Source organism: Pleurodeles waltl, chromosome 8 (assembly GCF_031143425.1).
Source record: "Pleurodeles waltl isolate 20211129_DDA chromosome 8, aPleWal1.hap1.20221129, whole genome shotgun sequence".
NCBI lineage: Eukaryota > Metazoa > Chordata > Amphibia > Caudata > Salamandridae > Pleurodeles > Pleurodeles waltl.
Window position 1 is genome coordinate 604,477,118 of NC_090447.1, and position 23,499 is coordinate 604,500,616.

The 23,499-nt window shown below is 43.9% G+C and overlaps 1 protein-coding gene across 9 annotated transcripts in view; it reads left to right on the top strand.

Moving 5' to 3' along the window:
- The window catches only part of MAP7D2 (MAP7 domain containing 2), a 361,083-nt gene that overhangs the window by 78,574 nt on the left and 259,010 nt on the right, over positions 1 to 23,499 (top strand). The gene's annotated exons all lie outside the window — the stretch shown is intronic.

A 23,499-nucleotide genomic window follows, 5' to 3' on the forward strand; every position in this document is an offset into this window, starting at 1 on the left:
CAAATGAGACCACTTTTGTCTTAAGCAGATTTACCTTGAGGTCATTCGCAGCTGTATACGAGGCCAGTTTCTCAAGCAGCTGTTGAAGGCCTACCCTTGTATAACTAAGCATTGTCTGGTCGTCTGCATACAGCAGATGGCTTAATCGCAGGCTTCAATTTTGGGGGAGTGTGAATTGACCGAATCGAGGGCAGATAACAGGTCGTGTGTGTGTGTGTGTGTGTGTGTGTGTGTGTGTGTGTGTGTGTATATATGTATATATATATATATATATATAAAAAAGTAGGGGCGCGAGGACACAACCCTGCTTTACCCCGTAAAACGTTGGAATTTTTCTAGAGACTGAACAACCGTCTCCTAGTTTGATGCAAATCCAGGTGGCGGCATGCATTTCAATAATAGCCCTCAAAAGCAAGGGGGGAATACCCCAGCATTGTAGTTCTGTCCAAAGAGCATGCCTGGGAACCCGATCAAATGCTGCCCTAAAGTCGACATAGCAGCAATGCATCACTGAGGTCAAAATATGTGCCTTGCCTAGCAAAATAGACAATGCTAAAAGATTTGTGGATGTACCAATAGTGGCTGAAAACCCTGTTTGGGAAATGGGAATTATATCATTCTGGTCAGCCCAGGATCGAAGATCCTCTAAAATATGGCTAGCGTAATAATTTGCCTCATTATCGAGGAGAGCTATCAGCCTAAAATTAGGGGCAGCATCCTGTCTTGCCCTATCAATAATATGGAAAAGATGCATCAGAGAAAAAAAAATAACAGCCAGGGCAAAACCACCTGCAAATACTGATTATCCTGAGGTACAGATGACCCATTACAACCTCTACCCTGCTCAGTGCATTCCAGGTCACTAGCAGCAAAATTGTTTGTCAAGAAAATAACCCAATCATTCTGCGAATGTTGGCAAAGCCAGATCGCCACTGAACCTCTGTTGGGTCGTTTACTAGGTTTTAAAAAGTCTGTGAGTTTGAATCATTGCTTGCACGAAGGACTTTTTCCCAGAACACATTCGAACACCTCTGTTTTCCTAATAAAAAATAAAAAAAAACTGCCTACTTGTACTCTTTTTGAGCCTCTCTAAGTTTAGTAGTCAGTACCACAGAAAAGGGGTGCTTCCCAAGTGCCCTGGCAGCTCTGTTCTGGGCTTTCTTAAAATTAAACACCACCTTCCCCCCCCAAGGGTCACAGTGGAGGAGTGGGAAACAGCGTTGCGCACGGGTCGCTGATATTTATAAGATAAGAAACAAATAAACTTGTCCCACTGCTCAACAACATGATTGATGGTCAGCATCGTCCAGGCCAAAATAATTGGCACACTCCTCCTTTGATTACTCCTAAAGAGGAGCTCCATCGGATGCACTTCGAGGGTCTCGTAACACACTCAGCCTCCCATAGCTGTATCTTAGCGTGTTGGTCAAAGCTTGATCTCATATAGAGGAAAGATATTTCATGTTATAGAAAGTATAATCTATATATGAGTAAGAACATCCATCTGACCACGTCCACCCCGGTGGTACATCTTGTTAGAAGTGGCCATTCAGGGCTTTGAACCCCATGCTGTTCAAGAGTGTGATAATATTTTCTCCCAAGGCACTGTATGGACAGTCCGTAAGTGTTATCTGATCCAAGAGACCATAATTATCCCCAAGATGGAGCCCTTTTGGGGCTTCCGACAGATCCTGAAATAAGTTTGTATTGAAGTCCCCTGTGACCAAAAAGTCAGCATGTGGATAATCACCTACTAAGTCACCCAGCAACTGAATTAGCCAGGTGAGATTCCCTCTTTTCTCCCTTGTTCCAGGTGCTATGTAAACATTAATCATAATAAGTGTTTGCTTTAAATTCCCCTTGTTAATCTTGATCCCCTGAACCCAGTTCTCCTCCCATCCCAGTTGTGTGATGTACCCTATAAGCTTGACTGCAACATAAATAGTTAGACCCCCTTAGCTCTGCCACTTTTCTTTTCACATTGAACGGATTTCCAGAACTCCTGGAACCCCAACAGTGGATTCTCGTTCTCTGCCCAAGTTTAAAGCAAGGCAATGATGTCATGAACGTTGAAAAAAGATATTAAGTCCGTTGATTCAAGTTTACGTGCCAACGTGTCGATGTTCCAGGAGCACAGAGACAGCCCCTCACTCCCACCCCTTGCAGGACCCCATTGTGGTGTTCATGTGACTGCCTTTGTGACAGAACTGAGGGCAACCGGTCCCAGTTAGCCGACAGTCGGCTACTCGTACCAGACATCCCTACAATATTGAGGGAGTTGGAGCTACTCTGCGCTCCCTTTAAAATTGAAAAGGGCTTCTGCTCTATTGTTGACTTGGGGATAGAGGCGGCCGACAGAAGCACAGGATAGCCAGGAGAACTATACAGAGTTATCATAATCCCCCAAAAATCAAAGAAGTCCTTTTTATCACAAATTGCCTGTGCCAAGTCAGCTGTAGCCAGTGTCATCAGGGTAGTTCCCCCTGACCGCATCCCCATCTGTGGTAAAAATTTGATTGATGTAATCTCCCCAAAACCAATAGCATTCAAATCTGGAATGGCCTTAAGAAGTTTAAGATATTTCCTCTATTTAAGATATCGTGTGAAACCTCTGATTGGCGTTCCAGTATGAGGAGCAATTTTGTAAAGGTGCGATCAGGTATACCTCTTGGAGAACAGGTGAAGAGTTTTGAGTAAGAGTGGGCACCCGGACCTTGCTTCACCCCCCTTGTCTCAACTATTTGATTTTGACTATGTGTTGACACGACCATCAGACGACGACCCAGGCTCTGTGGGAAAAGCCCTAATGGAGCAGTCACTGACGACCCAGCAAAATCAGCATCCTCCAGGCACAGAACATCATTTCGGGCCCGGAGTGCTGCTGAACCTTCCTTATCCGACCCCTTTGGATCATGAGGGGGACGCTCCATCCTTCTTACCATGAAATGTTGCCTGTACTATTTGAACTGGCTCGCTTGCCTCAATGTGGCAGACTGACATAGCACCAGTGACTCTTGGCGGGGAGATCACAGTACTCCGAGCAGGTGATTCACACAGGTCGTGTTGCGATGGTTGATGCCCTTTAACTGCTAGAATAATGGACTGAGCACTCCTCCTTTTGTTTGTTGCTTATGAAGCTTTTTTGTTTTTTCTCCTTTTGCTCAAAACGGGGTAAACCCCTGGAACCATATCAGGACATGACACTTCCCCCGTCTTACATGTAGGCATAGATCCAAGATCGAACGGGGGATTTGGCCCGCACCAGCCAAACCAGTCATTGATTGAACCAAGGCCTCCTGGTTGATCAGTTCAGGAGCCTTAGAGTCATCTGGCAGGCTTGATATAATATTCGATGAGGTTGTTACCACACCAACATAGTCATCAAGAGTTTTACATTTGGTTTTATTACCAGTTGCCTCTACAATGGGCCTAAGACTCAAGTGGGCAGCAGGGGGTAACGTCCACTCCGAGACCCTCTTTATCTGTCAGAACCGTAGCCCAAAATGCAGGCAGGGATGACAAACTGTATAGGGGAACAACAGACTACCTGAACTACATTGGAGCTTTATTGTGCTCTAACGATTAACTGATTTAGGGAATGAAGTTTGTGGTCAATCCCTGCTACGTAGGTGGCTAATGTGTTCAGGAAGTCAACTTGAACATCCAACTTATCTGAGTCGTAGTTCAGGGCCAAAACTATGGACTGTCAAGGTTTGGAGGAGCTGCGACCAAACAGGGCCATGGCACCTGCCAGGGAGAGGACCGGATTTGGTTGAATTTCACATCTTCCGGAACATCTGAATGAAGATAGGAGAGATCCAGGAGTGATTGATCATTGAGCTCTTGTCTTTTACAATCCATGTCGGGTCTGTCACACCCGACCCCTTTCAGGTGTTTCAAGGGAAGCATAGGAAGAATATTACCAGTTGGACTTCTGGTCCATTGGGCGGCCGGAGGGCTGGTCATCATTGCTGCACCTTGATCCAGTGAATGAACCGGACTAAGTAAGTGCTGCCCCTGCCCCGATGTTCCAGTCAAGCCACCTGGCAGAGCGTCCCAGACCATGGCATCTAAAAAGCTGTGACAAGGATTGCTGTCAGTAGTGATTCGCCATTTTGTTGATCGATAGTTGACTGTTTACACAAGACTGCCTCTACCCCTAATCCCACCTCGTTGGGGCTTGCAGGACTTTACAGGGCTGTCAGAGGTGAATGGCCGCCTCGGGCTATGGACTATAGCACACATTTCCAACCAGTGGGGCACCGATGATGCGTTCACCTCAGAGTTCTCCACAGTGTCCAGGGTCAGAGGGGAATGGCTGTCCTTCACACAACCCTCTTTTACTGCTACAGGAGGTTTCTTTTTAAAGTACTCCCACAGCAAAAGTTTACGTCGTTTCAGTATACTACATTGCAGCAATGTGGCAGTCATATCCTGGTGGGATGATGCCTCCGAGTGCTGTGTAATCTGGGGGGTGTTGTCGTGATGGGTTGATGGATATATGACCCCCCACCCCAAATGGGAGTTGTGACATTTGGTACTGGGCCTTCCCCCTGACTTCCTCTTAAGCCTCCTGGCTGCAACTGGTTACCTCCTTACTTTTCCCAACCTCATTGCAAGTTGAAGATACTTTCTGGAAAGCCAGGGGTAATTTAGTTGTCTTTTCCCTTTTTTTTCCGTTTTGTGCACCACTTTCGCCACCGTACAAGTTACAGATCACAGGTCACATTCACACTCTGAGCTCCGAATGCTGAACAAAAAACGTGCGTCTCAGCACCAGCTTGCAAGAGCACAAGAGTTCACAGAGTCCGTGGCCCTCCAAAAACAAGTGACAGGGGGCAGGAGAAGCAGGGGGCCTTAAGAGGCTTAGACAGATCGTAAAAGTAAGTTAAGGCAGCTTTAGAGCAACTGTTTTGAGGCAATGAAGGCAGGTAGTGATGCCAATGACGAAAATGATAATATTGGTGTCAGCTCTGCCCGATATGCTCAGTGTACCCCCTGAGTGCCCAGAGCCCAGCACACCCAACACACCCGGCTCACTGTCTGGCCAACCGAGAGGGGGGAGGAGGGTCGGGGGGGGCAGAGGGACAGCAGTCCCTGAGATCGGTTGAATGGCCACTCCTGCATACACGAGGTCAGGACCAAGGCGGGCTCCCTGCCTTCTCTCCTTCTCTTCTTTTCAGCCTTCTTTTGGCCCTGCCCCCGAAGAACCGGCAATCTTGTGTGGCTAGGACAGCCTTGCAGCGATCTCCAGTGTTTTCCGGCGGCCCCAGTGCAGGTCCCGCAGGCCCCCTGCAGATCTCCGGCAGTCACCAGCAGGAGCGGTGACGCTGAGCGCCTCACAGTGGTCTTGCAAGACTTCTCGAGACTTCTGCAGTTGCTTTCCGGCAGCTTTCCGTCCTTCCTCGTCAGATGCAAGTAAGGAAAATGCAGCAGTCAGTCATGGCGAGGAACAGCCACTTAGCCTAGTGAGGTCATGAGTGTGAAAAGTAAGGCAAAGCATAAGACTGAAGGACGCAAAGTGATGTCTACACGTAAAAAGAAGTTCTGTTTTAGATGTGGGTTTTTGTTTTCCACATAAAAGTAAATGTCCCGCCATTGGACAAATATGGAAAGGTTGTGGAAAAGAGAACCATTTTGTGATAATGTGTAAAGCGAAGGAAAAATAAAGTGTGTCACAGCACGAAGACGAAATGGGTGCCAGAGTGTTCCAGAAGCAACGCTTGACACATGTCTACAAGACCAAACAACAAGATCAGTTGAGGCAAACTGACACTGAACGAAGTCGATCGCCATCTAAATCATTGTGAAACTATTTTTCCACCTTAATATCAAATGAAAGTGAAGAAAAGGATTGTGCCATGTCGATGTTTATGTCAGAGAAATGTGCACATGATGGACCAGTCACGTGTGAAGGAAAATGTCAGTCAAAGACAAGTTGGCATGCCAAAGCAGCGTAATCATATAAACACTGTCCAAAGATTACAGTGAAAATAAATGGTTGTTTGATACCTTTCTTTATCTACAGTAGTGCGTCATTAAACATAAAGCTCGAAGAGAAATACAATGAACTTTTACCATTACTGCACCTGACGCCATTGAAAACCAAAATGCATACATGGGCTGCATCATCCCCCACCCCCATAAAAAGTCAGGATTCATTTGTAGCGACAATGAAACATAAGAAAACGAGCATACAAACACCAATCCTAGGGGCAGCGTCAAGTGCCTGTCTACTAAGTTGCAACACAGCGGCTTATATGGGACTGATTTCTGTGAATTATAACATGAATGCTCATCACAAAATAGTAATTAAATTTCCTTCGATTCTTTTTTTTTTCGTGGTTTAGGAAAGCCTAAGACTATGAAAGTAAAGCTGCATATTAATGAGGTTGTCTGTTCTGTTGCTCAGAGATAGGGACAAATTACTTTTCTTGAACAAGGAGCTGTTGAAAAAGAATTTGAATTGTTACTTAGACATGACATTATTAACTGTTCCACTAGTCCAATTCCATGGGTTTCTCCTATAGTGGTAGTGCCTAAAAAGGACAGCGAAGGAGCTGTATGCATCTTCAATGAAATTCGTCAGGCAAACAAGGCTGGTGAATGACCACTTCATTCGGGTTCACACACTGCTAACATGATAATGCAATTAAATGGTGCAAAGATCTTCTCTTACCTTGATTTAAATATAGGTTATCATCACTTGGAAACCAAAGAAAATTGCAGGTACATTACAACCTTTTTTACTCATGTTGGTCTGTTTTGATACAAAATATTTAGTTTTGGTGTGTCATCGTTCCAAGATGTCATTCGACATATCATACAGCTTGTTGTAAATGCGTTCAATTATATTGATGACATATTAGTTTTTGGAGCTACATAGAAGGGGCACGATAGAGCTCTCACACAAGTATGCCTGATACTCAGTGATGCAGGTTTGACTTTCACTGCATAGCATTGTGAGTTCAACATGACAAAATTCAAATTCTTTGGCCATAATTCTTTTGATGGAGGTAGGACACACGATCCTTCAAAAAATGCAGGCTCTGTCAAATGCTGATCCCAAACAAGATGTTTCTATGGTATGTTCATTTTTTGACATGGCTTGTTACTCTTCAAGGTACATACAAAACTTTGCCACTGTTAGTGCTCCATTACAAGAGTGAATTAAGAAAAATGTTTAATTTCAGTGGTCACATGAATGTGAGAGAAGTTTCAAGAGAATCAAACACGCCACTGAAAATGCTGTTGAAATGGCATACTTAAATCCAAAGCTTCATGCAGAGATTGTTGTTGACCGGCACACAGCAGAGCGGACACCCAAATGCATGAAGGCATGTTGAGGCCTATGTTATTAGACGTTTGTCTTAAACAGAACATGCTACTGACAATCTGAGAAAGAAAGTTTAGCCGTGGTATGGACTTGTGAACATTTCCTTGTATTCCTGTACAGAAAGCCCTTTACACTGGTAACTGACCATCAAGCTTTACTGATCATCCTTGTCTATCTAAACAGCCATGATGCCTCCTTGCATTGAACGATTGGAGCTACGATTGCAAGAAAATGCTTACACAATTGCGCATCGTCCAGGGAAGGACCAGAACTCTGCTGCCAATACAAGGACAGGGTACTCCATCCAACCTACATGAATTTAAATATAAAATCAGGTACACCAGCTTCTATCTCCTTAGCCCAGATCATCACTGCTACAAGCCATGAAAGTTATATGCTGAAATTAAGACATAATTATACATCAGTCATGGAGCTGACAAACTCAACCTCTCACCAAGGAAGATGAATATCAAAAATACAGAAATGTCAAAGATGAATTGTCCATAACTCAGGAAGGAGTCATACTGCAAGGGTCGAGAATCCTGATTCCGGAGAGTCTGCGCAGAAGGTGATTGAAGTGGCTCACGAAAGACATTGTGGTAAAGTTGCCACTAAACAAGCTTTCCAAGACCAAGTTTGGCTTCTGTACTTAGATGAAAGAGTTGAGAAAGAACTCAAGGCCTGTCATACATGCAACTGCCTTTCTACCAGTGTTACTCACCATACACTGAACATGTCAGAACTCTCTAAGTATGCATGGGTGAGGATAGCCATCGACTTCTTTGGCCCAATTGATAATGGACATCACCCGTTGGTGATTGTGGCTGAATACTTATGTTTTCCTTTGGTTGAAGATCTCTCATCCATGACTCACAAACGAGTCATTGAAAACCTTGAAGGTGTCTTTGCACCATGGGGCATTCCAGCCATTTTGAAGTCTGATAATGGTCAACCTTTTTTAACAAGTCACCTTTAGGGCCTCAGAACAGTGGACTTGATTAGCGTTTTATGAGTATGCCAAAAAAAAGCCATACAGCATGCAACATTTGCTCAGTTTGAAAACTGTATTCAATTCTACCTTACAAGCTTATTGTTCGAAACCTCACTCAACCACAGATGAAAGTCTTGCTACTTTAATGTTTGAGAGAGCAATGATAACCATGTTACCTCAATGGACCAACATAAGAGAAGAAAATGATTTGTACAAAGGACTTGGTTAGTAAACAGAGAATGAAAGTTTAGGCAGACAAGAGGCAACATGCAAAGAAAATCACATCTAAGAGAGGAGATTTAGTGATCGTCTGACAGATGCACAGAAAGAAATATGATTCTCCATATAACGCTGAATCTTTCCATGTGGTGTCTACCAAGGGACACATGGTGACCACCCTGTACCATGGGAAATCTGTCACCAGAGACCCTTTTCATTTTAGACCTTTGATTTATCGGTGACGTAAATCAAGATGGTGACAGAAAGAGTGAACCTGAAGACTCAGTAACTGCTGTTATCTCTTCACCATCTTTAAAAATCTCTGACACTGAAGATTTTTTTTATTTATATGTACCACAATCACCATACAGATTAAAACAAATGCATTAATCAGCATGATCATGTGAAAAAAACAATACAATACATTCATTCATAATAATTGAGTACAAAGATATCAGTTTGTAAATAAGGCAATAACAATTAATTCCAGTTCCATTAAATCTAAATCTGTCTGGACTTCTGGCCAGTGGATCAATACTAATCATTAGGAGCGCCATCTAGACATAGCAAGCCAGACTGATTTACCGCAATTCCTGGCTTGTTTCCCCTTACATTTATATAGGGCTGTTCCAAATTATAAACTGCCAATAAACGCCCAAACCAGAGATGAATTGAAGGAGGTTCTGCACTTTTCCAAACTTTTGTAATTAGGAAAAGGGCTATTGCAAATGAAACAAAAATAAAATACAGCTCGTTTAGCTCCCCTCAAAGGAGTGATCATACCCAAGGATGATCATGCTGGGGGTCATTCAAACCTCTCTCAGAAAAATAACTTGATTCCCTTTAGGAGAGGCTGCAATTTGCTACACCTAAAAAACGTGCAGCATATCTGCTGGGATTTCCCTACATCTAGGGCATTTATCTTCCACCCCCCCCGGCCACCTGAAAAACCTACTGGGAGTCAAATATAGTTTATATAGTGTTTTTAAATGTTGTGCGCGCAGAATAGATGAAAGCAGGACTTTCCGCCCTATTGCTAGAGCTGTTTGTACATCTGCAGCTTCTTCCCCCAGCTTATGTATCCAGCTAACTTCCTGTTGTTCAAGATCATCTGGTAGAGTATTCATTAATATCTTATCAATATCCCTAATTTTGCAGCCAGTCAGCAAAATAGAGTCCAACAGGGGAATCCTTTCTAGTGAAAAATTGACCTGATCAATCCTAGTTAAAATGTTTCTTAATTGTATATACTTATTAAAAAAAAAAAAACTATGATGGTTTAAACCATAGTCAGACTGAAGTTTAGTGAAAGAGGAGAGTTGGTTGATAGAATACAGGTCCCCCAACTTGTTGAGTTGGGATTGTGCCCATTGCCTGCCGATCGAATCAAAGGAAATCCTTGGAAATATGGCACAGCGTCAAAGTGTATAAATATTAGATTGTTTTTATCCCGAACATCTTGCAAACTCCATACCACATCTTCCAGGACACAGTGACGATCCCAAACGTAACTTTTTTTTTTTTATAGTAACTCGGTTTCAACTTTTGCAAAAAACAGCCAGGGGCTTGAGTGCCCAGTGTAAGCTCATAAATAGTGGGGGGAATCAGATTTACAACTGGCTTAACCGGGTAAACGCGTTCTGTCGATAACAAGATATCCATGTGGCAGAAGAGTCGCCCAGTAATAAAACAAAACATTCAGAACAGCCCAACTTCCCCGATCCTGCGGAAGCCAAAGAAATTTGAGAGCTCGCCTAGTTTTTTTATATTCCCAGATTAAATTTATACAAATTGAGTCCAATTTTCTAAGCTAGAAAAGGGGTATAGTGCTAAATAAAGTACCTTAGGCAGAAAAATCATCTTGAGAACATTGCACCTCCCCATCAAAGTTAAGTGTGGCCCATGAATTTCGCACAATTCAGAGCTGACTTGTTTAAGCAACAGCTCAAAGTTAATTTACTAAATAACAAGAACTTTTGGTGAAACCTTATCCCCCAGATAGGTTGCAACATCTACCCTGTGGGGATCTAAAAAGACAATGTTGTCTGTACAGATTATTTAAGTTTTATCAGGATTTAACAAATAACCTGAAATGTTCCCAAATTTAGCGTTTAGTCAGTTAACCTCTGATAACGCAGTCAGGGGTAATTATTGTGATATCGTCTGCGTAAACAGATCTTAGTGTCGAATTCCCACACATGAAGTGGCTTAATTACCTGACTCTGTATTATTGGCTGTATAAATGTATCGGTATAAAAAGCAAAAAGGATTGGGGAGTAGGGACAGCCCTGTCTTGTCCCTCTTGAGATTGTAATAGCGCCCAACTCATATCCCATGATTTGGAGTTTAGCATGTGGATCATGATATAAAACCTCAATTGCCTTGACGAACCGTGGACCAAATCCCTTCCGCATCAAAGTTGACCAAAAGAAGTTCAAAGACACCCAGTCAAATGCCTTTTCGGCATCGAGGCAAATCATGGCAATCTGGCTAGCAGTTACTTCCATGATATTGAACAGCTCGATTACACGCTGATGTGATCTGACGTATCACTGCCCAGGAAAATTCATGCTGCCACGGTGAGACCAGATGCACCACAACCCTCCCCAACTGAGCCTCCAATACTTTCGCATACAATTTAGAGCCCGATTTAACCAAAGTTATCGGGCGGTAGGAGCTGGGATTGTCTAAAGGTTTGTTGTTCTTTTTTTTTTTTTTAAGAAAAACAATATCAGAGCCTTTCGAAGAGGGAGAGAGGACCCCAGATCTTTAAACCCCTAAAAACAAATCAAGAACCAGCGGGGCTACCTCTGAATGAAATACCTTGTAAAATTTCAGGGAAATTCTGTCAGGGCCTGCAGCTTTACATGAGGCTAAAGACTTAAGAGCATTAGCTGTTTCTTCGGAAGTAATATCGGTTTCCAGTTCTTGCCAGGGCTCTGCTTTAAGATGGCACTCTTCCCCTTGTTCCTGGACTGCTTCTGGAGGGCATTGCAAATCCTCACAATAAAGTGTTTGATAGTATTCCTCAAAAACGTTTGTAATATTTGTTACTGACGTGACCGTTTATCTGTTTGCACTTTTAATACCATCGATATGTTTTTGGACTTGTTTTTGTCTAGTGCGCAGGGCTAAAAGCCTACTCACCAATTCCTCAAATTCTTAGCAGTCCCTTTTATACATTTGATACTTCCCAGCAATCACTTCAGTGTAATAACTATTGATCTTTGCTTTAGCACGTGCAACTTCTTGGAGTTTGAGTCGTAAGTCCCTGACGAATTTGTTCGACATGCCTATGTTCCAAAATGGCCAGCTAAAGAATTTCAGAAAATGGGAGAAAAGTGCAAGTGTGCCACAGAGAGGCTGAAGAGGGGAGAACAGGAGTGATTGGGATACTCCGAGGACCACTACACATTTTGTAAACATCAGTAATGTTTAATCCGTAGTCTTTCATTTTAAGAATTGAAACATTCTCATTTATAATGCCTTGACTGCCTGAGCTATTGTAAATCGGTTGCTTTCCATAAAATCGTACCTGAATTTTGTCTAAAATTATCTAATTTTAATAAAACGATTTTACTACAAAACGATGTGATTATACAGGTTTATCGGAACCGGCAGTGCAAAGACAATGGGGAATTTATATTGGGTCAATTAAATGACCTCCAAGGTAGACCCTGGTTATTTTTGTGCCCGATGACGTGAGCCTTAAAGGTGGATACGTCCCCCCCCCCCCCCCCCCCCCCCCACCCTCCTCTACTCCAAGGTTACGTCTTGTGGGACTCCGGGAGTTTTGGAGAAGGCTCGAATCTGCATTACCATTAACTGTTAATGTTTTACTTCGCTGAACTGGCATCAGGGCAGAGTCCTGTGCGAGATCTGATGCAAGGGGTGTTTCTGGGACGTGGTAAACAGGAGCTAGTTTAGCATGCTTTTATTTCTGCAAATCGAAGAATGCTGGAGGGGAGCGCTCCGTGTCAAGAAATTAAAGCAGTCATGGGTGACCCTGAAATGTCCAAGTTGTCGTGCTGTCATGCTTACTTGTAAAATAGAAATTCTCATTAAACACACTCATGCATGGCAAACCTCATATTCTGCACGGTTAAATAATTGTCCAGGATGCGGAAACATTAGGTACTGGGCGTAACAGATACAGCAAACATCGCTTCACAGTCGAAATCAGGCGCCAAAGCCAGCCTCTCTAATTCACATCCCCCCCAACGGTAATCTACCGCTGGGGGGGAATACAAATGAAAATATCTTTGTGTGCAGCTCTGATGTAGAAGTGATTTTGAACATTAGAACTATAACAAATATATTGCTCATTTTATAGCTTCTCCGTGTATCTTAATGTAAAGCAGCCATTCCGTTGTAAATGTTAATCTGAGTTTATTGTATTTTTAATTAATATGTAGCAAAAGTATGATATGTAGCGCACCTCATCTCATGCCACTTCAAGGCGATATAAGACATGTGATTACCGTTACCAAGTACTGTGGTTACTTGGATGACGTGGCAAAGTGGAAGGCTGTGCTTACCTTTGCGGGATTCGAACTTGTGCTTTGATGACGATTGCATCTTGGCGGCGGGCGATTAAACGTAAACACACTGAGCTAAAAATATAAATATTTGCAAATTATAACATTTTGTGAGCTTACAACTGCTCAGAGTAAAGGAACAAATCCACAAAGAAATACACTTATGAACAGCAAACATGCATTTGTTTAAATGCAGTTTCCTTTTTGGTCCAAATCAGTTAAACATCAAAATAAATAATTGTCTCCAAAATTGGCCCAAAGGAGGGATGGAATGCTAACCAGTAGTGTATACATCCCTTCATAAACATCGGTAGAGAAAATATCATAGAAAAAATTTGCAATGATTTTACTGTCAATACATTTTTATGCATCAAGTGGCACTTTTATGAAACAAAAACGCAGATTGGCATTTCACTTTTAATTTTGAGGAAAGAATAAGGGACGTTGGAGGCTGCAGAGGACCCTGCTCAAGAAGTGCAAAAGAATGTAGTAGTGTGTTCAAATTCAGAAACTCCAGAGAAGCAGGAACTTGAGTAAAATCCTTTATTGTAAAGTTGAGAAACTCTATCCACAACCTTTTGTGCCAACCCTTCCACGGCTAACCAATCCACATTATAACATTTCACATTCCATTACATTTTGATCTAATCACAACTTTAACAGGGGGAGAAGGAACAAACCAATACATATATGAAGGCAATACTGCATAACCCCCAAAACCCTCCCCCACACACCGTAACCCTAAAAACAATGCAAGACTTAAAATATTGACAATTTGTATAACAAATTATTGATAACAAGTTTGTTGAAATTCCATATTCTCCCATCATCAAGTTTTTCTGCCCCTTTGAAAACCTTTACAACTCAATCCAAATTGCTGGAGTTGGATCCACCCGGTGTTGTCTTTGGAAAATATGACTTTACCCCTTAGCTGCTGGGCCTTTTCCCCCCCAGTGCTGAGCCCTTTTTTGGCTATTTGGGGTAGTTCGCGCTTAGGGCTTCATAACTTTTTGTCCACATAAGCTAACCACGCCAAATTTGCGTCCTTTTTTTCCAACATCCTAGGGATTCTAATGGTACCCAGAGTTGGTGGTTTCCCCTGGAGGAGACCAAGAAAATAGCCAAAATACAGTGAAAATTTAGTTTTTTCCCCAAAAAATGGGAAAAAAGGGCTGCCAAAGAAGGCTTGTGGTTTTTTCCCTGAAAATGCCATCAACAAAGGGTTTCTGGTGCTGAAATCACTATCTTCCCACCTTTCAGGAACGGGCAGACTTGAATCAGAAAACCAAATTTTTCAACACAAATTTGGCATTTTACTGGGACATACCCCATTTCTACTATATTTGGTGCTTTCAGCCTCCTTCCAGTTAGTGACAGGAATGGGTGTGAAACCAATGCTGGATCCCGGAATGCTAAACATTTCTGAAAACTAGACAAAATTCTGAATTCAGCAAGGGGTCATTTGTGTAGATCCTACAAGGTTTTCCTACAGAAAATAACAGCTGAAATAAAAAAATATTGAAATTGAGCTGAAAACAACAGCTATTTTTCTTTATGTTTTACTCTGTAACTTTTTCCTGCGATGTCAGATTTCTGAAAGCAATATACCGTTTTGTCTGCTGGACTCTTCTGGTTGCGGGGATATAAAGGGCTTGTAGGTTCATCAAGAACCCTAGGTACCCAGAGCCAATAAATGAGCTGCACCCTGCAGTTGGTTTTCATTCTATACTGGGTATACAGCAATTCATTTGCTGAAATATGAAGAGTGAAAAAGAGGTATCAAGAAAACCTTTGCATTTCCAAAATGGGATCAAGATAAGGTTTTGAGGAGCAGTGGTTATTTGCACATCGCTGAATTCCGAGGTGCCCATACTAGCATGTGAATTGCAGGGCATTTCTCAAATAGACGTCTTTTTTACACACTCTCTTATATTTGGAAGGAAAAAATGTAGAGAAAGATAAGGGGCAATAACACTTGTTTTGCTATTCTATGTTCCCCCAAGTCTCCCGATAAAAATGATACCTCACTTGTGTGGGTAGGCCTAGTGCCCGCGACAGGAAATGCCCCAAAACACAACATGGACACATCCTATTTTTTTTATAGAAAACACAGCTGTTTTTTCCAAAGTGCCTACCTGTAGATTTTGGCCTCTAGCTCAGCCGGCACATAGGGAAACCTACCAAACCTGTGCATTTCTGAAAACTAGAGACCTAGGGGAATCCAAGGAGGGGTGACTTGCGGGGCTCGGACCAGGTTCTGTTACCCAGAATCCTTTGCAAACCTCAAAAAGTGGCTAAAAAAACAAGTTTTCCTCACATTTCGGTGACAGAAAGTTCTGGAATCTGAGAGGAGCCACAAATTTCCTTCCACCCGGCGTTCCCCCAAGTCTCCCAATAAAAATGATACCTCACTTGTGTGGGTAGGCCTAGCGCCTGCGACAGGAAACGCCCCAAAGCGCAACGTGGACACATCCAAATTTTTGGAAGAAAACAGAGGTGTTTTTTGAGAAGTGCCTACCTGTAGATTTTGGCCTGTATCTCAGCCGGCACCTAGGGAAACCTACCAAACCTGTGCATTTCTGAAAACTAGAGACCTAGGGGAATCCAAGGAGGGGTGACTTGCGGGGCTCGGACCAGGTTCTGTTACCCAGAATCCTTTGCAAACCTCAAAAAGTGGCTAAAAAAACAAGTTTTCCTCACATTTCGGTGACAGAAAGTTCTGGAATCTGAGAGGAGCCACAAATTTCCTTCCACCCGGCGTTCCCCCAAGTCTCCTGATAAAAATGATACCTCACTTGTGTGGGTAGGCCTAGCGCCCGCGACAGGAAATGCCCCAAAACAGAACGTGGACACATCACATTTTTTCATAGAAAACAGTGCCTACCTGTGGATTTTGGCCTCTAGCTCAGCCGGCACCTGGGGAAACCTAGCAAACCAGCACATTTTTGAAAACTAGAAACCCAGGGGAATCCAAGATGAGGTGACTTGTGGGGCTCGGACCAGGTTCTGTTACCCAGAATCCTTTGCAAACCTCAAAATGTGGCTAAAATAACACGTTTTCCTCACATTTCGGTGACAGAAAGTTCTGGAATCTGAGAGGAGCCACAAATTTCCTTCCACCCAGCGTTCCCCCAAGTCTCCCGATAAATATGATACCTTACTTGTGTGGTTAGGCCTGGTGCCTGTGACAGGAATAGATCACACAACGGTCAATGTTGGTCCTTACGTGAGGCAGCTGTTGACCCTGGGGTGATCCCTTCCTGACACAGGCACTAGGTGTAGGCACTCAAGTGGGGTAGTGTTTTTATCAGGACAGGTGAGGAGTCACTGGGTGGTAGGAATGTTGTGGATCCCAGCATATTCCTGTAGTTTGTGTGACAGAAATGCGAGAAAAATAGAGGTTTTTTAAAACCTTTCAGCTTTGCAGGGTATTCTGGGTAAGAAAACTTTGGGGAATCCACACAAGTCACACCTCTGTGGACTCCCCCGAATGTCTAGTTTCCAGAAATGTTTGGGTTTAGTGTGTTTCTCTATATGGCCGCTGAATCCAGGACCAAAAACACAGGTGCCTGCCTTACAAAACCAGTTTGTTTTGCCATAGACAATTTTGATGTCTCCACAATATGATTTGGGTGGTGGAATTTGGGGCTGAACTAAATTGGGGAGCTCCCAAGAGAGCACTCTCTCTCTGCTTGCCGCCGCATTCACCTGCTCTCTGGGTTGGCCTAACCCACTATTACCCAGTTGCACGAACAGCTTGCGAAGGGACAGCAGGACTGTCCTCATCACCTCCCTCATAATGTACTGGAAGAGGAGTTTTTGAATGGGACTCCTCTGACTGAAAAATCACTCCCAGAGTCTGCGCCATTGTCCTATCCCTCAGATGCTGTCTCAGTATCTGATGTCTCAGTCTCTGATCCTATGTCAGAGCGGTCCTCTATAACCCGAGTGCAGGCAGCAGTCATCCATCAAGATGCCATCTCTGCTATTGGCTAAACTGTTGCTCTAAAACACTAGTCTACGTAGACAGTCACAAAATCGATGGTGTGTGTGAGATACGTGCAACAGTAGAGGCCACCTTACCTGCGCTTCTTCCCTCAATCAGCACGTACTTTCAAGACACTCAAAAAACACCTTGTCACATACCATTCGTCAGTCTTTAGCACCTCCTGCGCCCAGTCCAACAATCATTATTGGTGCTCCCACTCCCTCCTCCTCGGATTCCCTCATTACCACCCAGCAAAAGTGCCCTTCATCTCTCCATAGACTTTACTAATGTACTCAGCTATTTACATAAAATACAGATGTGCTCTTTGCAGTAGGCATATAAACCTTCTGCGCCTCTTTATGGCACTAAAACTGCCACTAGACAAGTCGAACCCTTTTCCCCCCAGGGAAACCACACACATATTGACAAAAGTGATATATATATGACAGCCAACCACCTGAAACTCAACTCAAGCAAAACCGAAATAATCCTCTTTGGCCCACACAAAAACACCTGGGACCCCCCATGGTGGCCCACCACGCTAGGCCCTGCACCCACCCCCGCCAACCACGCACGCAACCTCAGCATCATCCTAGACTCCTCCCTCTCGATGACCCAAAAAATCAACGCTCTTACCTCCTCATGCTTCAACAAACTCCGTATACTGAAAAACATTCAAATGGATCCCCACAGAGACCAGAAAAACTGTCACTCACGCACTCATCAGCAGCAGGCTTGATTACGGAAACGCCCTCTACGCCGGCACCACTCTAAAACTCAAGCGCAAACTACACGCATCCAGAACTCAGCAGCACGACTCATCCTCGACCTCCGCCGACACGAACACATCTCTCCATACCTCAAATCCCTCCACTGGCTCCCCATTGACAAAAGGATCACCTTCAAGATCCTCATCCTGGCACACAAATCACTCCACAACACTACCTCAACGAGAGTCACCTTCCACACCCCCACACGAAACGTCCGCTCAGCTGACCTCTCTCTCGCCTCTGTCCCCCGCATCAAACACACCACCACCGGGGGCAGATCCTTCTCCTACCTTGCACCCAAAACCTGGAACGCACTCGCAACCCACCTTCGCAAGACCCAAAACCTACTGCTTTTCAGGAAGGGCCTCAAAACCTGGCTTTTTGAACAGTGAACCTCCCAGCCCCTTTCCCTCCCCCCCCCCCCCCCCCAGCGCCTTGAGACCCTCACAGATGAGTAGCGCGCTTTATAAATCTCTTTGATACAGATCTACCTCATATATATATATATATATATATCTATCTACATAGATATATCTATAGATATATCCATGTACCTAGATATATCTATCTACATAGATATATATAGATATATATATACATATATTTTTTTTTAGTTGTTGTATGGTTTCCTTGGGGGCCAAAATGGCCCCCAGGGAAACCCTACAAAAGCAACAAAAAAAATTGTCCCCACAGGGGATCACCCTGCCCACGGGCGACCCCCTGTCATTTCATTTTATTTTATTTATTTTTTTGAAAAAAAAAAAAAATTATGTCGGGGGGGGGGGGGGGCGACCAGTTTTCCGGGGGGGCCGCCCCCCAAAAGTGAAATCCCTGGTGTCTAGTGGGGTTTCCTGGATCGGGGGCCAGGAAACCGTTTCAGAAGGCCTCGTAAGAAAGGGGAGACTCTCCCCTTTCTCGGGGGCCAGGAAACACTTTCAGGAAGGCCTCGTAAGAAAGGGGAGACTCTCCCCTTTCTTACGAGGCCTTCCCGAACGTGGAAAAGGCCGTTTTCCTGCTTTGCTTCCTGCTTTGATGGGGAAAACACCTTTGAAACAAGGCGCGCTGACGTCACAAAGGGGCGGGTGGGGGGCGGGGGGAGACACAGTAGCTTCCGTGTCTCCCGGGGGGAGTAAAAAATAAATAAACAAATCCTCGGGTGCGACGCACCCGAGGATTTATTAATGCCCTTCCTGGTGTCGGCCACTGGCCGACGCCCGCACCAAAGCGGTTAACTATGTTGTTCACCTTGATCTTTACAACTTTGACTGCTTTCCAAACATCATAGTTATTCTTCCTTCCCTTTTGTATCCTCAAATCCTGGGTTCTCCCACTGACCATTTCCTCTTCAGTTGTGGGAAATTTACTTCCATATCTACTGACCGAAGGAGGACACACTTTGCTTTTTGCTTTACGTTTGGAAAACATCTCAAAAGGACTCGCATGAGTCATTGAGTGTGGGGTAAATCTATAGTCTTCCACTCTGCTTTCTATTATTCGGACCCAGTTCTCTCCTTTCAACCGTCCTGTCTGGATAGTTTCTTTCACTGAGCCATTAAACCTCTCAATCATCCCGTTTATCTCGGGATGATATGAGGCACATCTTTTGTGCACAATTCAGCGGTCACTCAAAAATGTTCCCATTTAATCAGATGTGAACTGTACCACATTATCTTTTAGAATACAGCTGGGATTACCTTCCCTCGTAAACAATTCGGATAGAAACTTACACACAGTAAAGTTGGTAATGTCATGCCCACTCTTATCTCGTAGTTATGGACTTGCTGTCCAGGTGGCTAAAGTATGCATTTTCTTAAATTTCCTCATTTCCAATGGACCACCAATGTCTATAGCAACTTCCTCACACACTTCACTCATTATCTCCTGACAAACCATCGGAGCTGTGCTAACCTTTTGGGACTTGTCAGCCAACTAGTAATCACAGCATTTTCCGACTACTCTTTCAAGTGAAAGTTCATTCAAAACTTTTTCAAAACCACCCTAGTTCCTTTTTGGTATGATTCTGTTCCCCCCCAACAACTCCAATCACCTCGTTAATTAACTCCTCTTTCTCAATTTCATCCATCCACACCTTCTCAATAACACACCCACCAGTTACCACCAACAACCCTCTGCTCTATCATAAGTATCCTCAGTAAGTCTGGAAAGGTAGTCAGCAGCCTTATTCTCCTCCCCTGGAATATATACAGCAGAGAAACTGTTGTCCTCTAGTGCCTCAAGACATTTTGTGATCGTAGAAGAAGTAACATCCAAATCTTTCCTTCCAAAATCCTCTTGCAAGGGTTTGTGATCAGTGCACACAACAAACTTTGCCCCCTACAAAAAATGTCTACATTTTCTGATACTTCAAAACACTGCTAGTGCCTCCTTCTCAATTGTCAAGTATTTACTTTCAGCACCCTACAAAGATTGAGAAGCAATCACTATTGTCACTTCCACACCTTTTTGCTTCTGCTTGAAATCCACAGCTAGGGTGGGAGTGGCCAGCCAAGATGGCACAGTGGCAGTGAACTACGGTGGCTCCACTATTGACTATGCAATAATCAGGCAATTAGCGATGTAGAGATATATACCCAGCCCGGACGGATAAAGGAAAACAATGGCCAGGGGGAGACCACCCTGGAAGACCTTGATGACCTGTTTATCAAGGGATTTTACAGTGAATGCTGCAGAGAGACGGAGGCCAAGATGGCACGGCAAACAGACAGAGGGCTTGAGGCGCTTACCTCCTGTAGAAAGTCAGGATTTGCTGCTGGTGTTTAAGCAGAACACCAAGGAGAGTCTCTACAGCACACCAAGCCCAGAGGTAGTGTACCAAAGTAACTTGCTGCAGTCCTGGTGAGTGAGCCCTTTGGGCCTACATGACCATTGTTGCAGCTATACCCTGCGAAGAGGACGACAAGGTATATTGAAGGTAGCACCGCACCTTGGTCAGTCGCACACCTATTACTATGGTAGTTGGTGATATGTGCTTCAGATTAATCAGTGAGAAGTGACAGCCCACTCCTGTCATCAGAAGCCACAGTTTGAGTGCACCCACTAATTGGAAGCGACAATTAATTTCCAAACTCCCCTGTAATATATTGATTATGACCCTGCCACAAGGGTCTTTGTTTCAGCGTGCCTGTCAGCCGATACACCGGCCAGCCCGCCCCTTTAATCCTCCTACCTATATGCCTCCAAAGAAACAACAACTTAACAGGCTATCTAGTTATTTCACCCCAACCGAGCCACGAGACAACTCTGCAGCACCCTCTGCTACAGATAGCATGTCTCTTACAAAGGAAGATCTCCTTGTATCCTTGCAAGACTTTAAGAAAGAGCTCAGTGAGGAATTGAAGATGGACCTGACCTCCTCTCTGGAGGCAGTATGAACCAACCTACAACGCCGAGTTCCAACAGGACATTGACTCAGTGGGCATCCAGGTGATCGGCCTCGAATCCAAGACGAACTATATAGAACGCCGTACCGGACATTTGGAGGCCTCATCCGGTTTGTTCCAACACCAGCTACATGCAGCAGTCCTCAAATGCAAAGTCCTGGAAAACAGAACACACTGCGACAATATCCGGATTAGAGACCTGGAGGTCTTCATGATTGGCCTCGTCTTAGAGCTCCTGTGCGACACATTACCTGAGGTCAGGATCGATAAGGTCCATAGGGTGGGTCCCCAGCCGACGGGGAGGGGAAATACCCAAGAGATGTCCTAGCAAAACTACATTTCTTTAAGACTCAAGAGAATATTTTTTCTAGCTGCATGCAAGGCAGAGACAGTCACTTTTCAAGGAGCCTCCTAACTGCTCTTTCAGGGTAGTGCACCGTCAACAATACAAGGTGCCAACAATTTCATCCAGTAACTTATAAACTGAGGAAAGATCACATCAAATGCAGATGGACATATCCTTTTGGTTTGGTTTTCGAGCTCCACAATAAACTACAACATGCCACAGACCTCACAGAGGCCAGGGCCCTCTTAAACATTCCAATTCCCACTATCCCAACTTCGGAGGAGACTCCTGACATTTTTAGTGGGCATACTCGTGGCTCTCTGGACACATCCCTGTGGCACTCCCAACGTTGGCCATGCCATACTAAGAAGCATTGAAATGCCTAAGTCAGACTAATTCTCTTATGATCAGTTTGTTTAAGGGAAACTACTTTCAAAGAGCCCACATTTCGTAGCTGGTCAACCTGGTGACTAGACACTACTGGGGCAGCCCCTTGAGTCATCATCTACTTTTAGTGGGCCAGTGGAGAGGGGAACATTTGCGACCAAACAGAATACACTATAGCGTCTCTGATTTAAGACTGTTACCTTAATTCTTGCTATAATGCCTTAACCAATAATGCTATCTCGAAACATTATAAGAGTTTTTAGACCAATTTGCCTGCTATGCTCGATGTCCGTCTCCAGGAGATACTCTCTTGGACACCAGATGTTGGATTGGTTATATGTTTGTTGTTCTCTTTTTATTTAATATTCATTAAATGGATGGGTCTTTTTTTTCAGGATCACGAGGGACACTATAGAGGAATTGGGGTCAGGCGAATGCACAATCTTCTCTCACACACACTGTTCCTATTCCAGGTTGGACTATGTCTTTATTAACCAAGCGATGGGGCTAGATCTTCGAGATGCCTCAATTCTCCCCATTACCCTCTCAGACCATGCACCAGTCTCTGTGATGTTGGAATGAGACCAAATGCCGTCATGCTAGACACGCTGGTGTTTCCCCAATTCTTTGATAAGAGATCGCCTTTATCGTGATGATCTTCAGAAGGCTATTAGAGAGTTTGTCCAATTCAACACCCCCCAGGACACCTCTCCTTACAACACTTGGGACACTTTCAAAGCGTGCATTAGTGGTGAATGATTAGCATTAAAGCAAAGGGCCTCAAAATGAGAATCACTTGAGCTTGAATTACAGCGTCTGGAGCAGATCCAAAAAGAGACACCAACACTAGCTTTCCAAGTGGAAAGTCACTGCACTAAGGGAGAACATTTAATGCTATCTACCTTAATGCTATCCTAACAATGTTGCGCCTAAAACACACATCATACTCATAGGGTAATAAAGTGGGCGCCCATTTAGCTCACCAACTTCGAACTAAAAGAGAACAAGAGTACATAGGTCATATATCCTTCAAGAATCTGGATCGATGGCAACATCTGACCCAGAAAAAGCACACACGTTTAGAAATGTCTACAATAGACATTATACAGCGGAGCAAGTATACACACAATCCCAACTAGATTATCTGGCAGGGGTGGATCTTCCACACTTGATAGAGGCAGAAAATGAAGTATTGGGTGAACCAATTAATGGGTAAGAAGTACACAAGGCTATCAGGTTTCTTACACTACACAGAGCTCCAGGGCCGGATGACTTCACAGCTCAATTTTTATGAAACATTCAGCTGTAACCTGGTCCCACACTTGACCAAGCTGTTTAATTATATTGCAGAGTCAAGGCAGTTACTCCCACCATGAGTGACGCTCTGGTGACAATTCTTCCAAAACCTGGGAAAGATATACGAGTTGTGGCTCATACAGACCAATTGCTTTACTCAACTTAGATGACAAGCTCAAATCTAAAATTCTAGCCGCACAACTAGACATCATGATGCCAAACTTGAT